The sequence below is a fragment of the Solea senegalensis genome, linkage group LG6 (genome assembly GCF_019176455.1).
Source record: "Solea senegalensis isolate Sse05_10M linkage group LG6, IFAPA_SoseM_1, whole genome shotgun sequence".
NCBI classification, from domain to species: domain Eukaryota; kingdom Metazoa; phylum Chordata; class Actinopteri; order Pleuronectiformes; family Soleidae; genus Solea; species Solea senegalensis.
In genome coordinates, this window is record NC_058026.1 from 21,825,793 (window position 1) to 21,827,105 (window position 1,313).

Genomic DNA, 1,313 nt, shown 5'->3' on the forward strand with positions numbered 1-1,313 from the left:
GCAAAAGAGTAACTCAAGTGTATGTTCATGTGTGTACCTGCCCAACTTGTCCTAACTATGATTCATGAGTCAGAGTTGCTGCATGTTGAAGCTTTCCAAGCAGTCTGTGCATAGTTTTACCTCAGTGTCTTAACGTCTTCAGAAAAATAAAAGATTTTATAATAGCAGACTGAAGAGGAAGTGGAATTTATTGCTTGTTATTGTACTATCTATCAATTAGGTTTGTTCATGACCAAGTAGGTTGCTCTGTTTATCTTTTCCAGGGTACATTGTGTTAGGGTTAGGTGTTTTCCTGGTGTTGTAGTACTAGACACTGAGACTTGAGACAGCTTTTTGAAAGTTTGAGTCACATCTCTTGTCTCGGTCTCATTCATATGGTCAAATTACTGTGACTGGGTGAAAAATGTCTTCTAACACAACTAATGCCAAGTTATATCTGTGAAAAACGTTTGCTTTCTGAAATCACAAAGATTAAGATTAATCTGCGTAGCAACATCTAACAATTTTGTACATTGGAGAAAGATTCTAACTATTGAATGCAAGATAAGCTAGATAACTTTTAAAACAAGAGTGGTCAAGAAATTAGATAACTGCGCGACTTCATGATTTACTTAAAGGTCCAGGGTGTAACATTTAGTCAGGTTTATTGGCAGAAACTGAATGTTTTACTCGTAATAGAATAAAAAAGTTTTGGTTTTGTAGCTCAAAGAATAAATCTTCTATATGCACTTTAGTCAAGGGCCTTGCTTTATGGAGGCGGCCATGTTTGCGTTGCCATGTTTCTACAGCAGCATGAACAGACAAACCAGATGATGTATGTGGTTGGTTTTGAATGGGAAGCTTACTGCACAAACAAGAAGAACGACATCTTTTCACACTGTAAGTGCCCCCCATTTGTTGCAATCTGCAGTCTCACCATTAAATGTCACTAATTCGTACACACTGAGCCTTGAGTTATCCTTCAACTGTAAAACTTGGAAGCTATGCAGATGTGTGCACCCTCAGTGTGGATACTTGTTCTTTCCTGTCTGTGAATATTGAATATGTTCATTTAACGTACTTGTGTATGAAATGTGCTATTTAAATACAGCTGTCTCGACTACCCACCACTTCAGGGCGCATGATACATGTAAATACCTTATTATTATGCTTTTTTTTTTCTCTCCCCTCATGTTTGTTTGAGTTGCCTTCAGCCACAGACACGTAAACAGCCCTGTTGCAAGTGACACTGGAGAGTCTGCTATGAGTGTGCGGTGTGATTGAGCAGGCGGGGAGGGACAGAGGGAAGGAGGGAGGGAGCTGCTGCTGCTGCT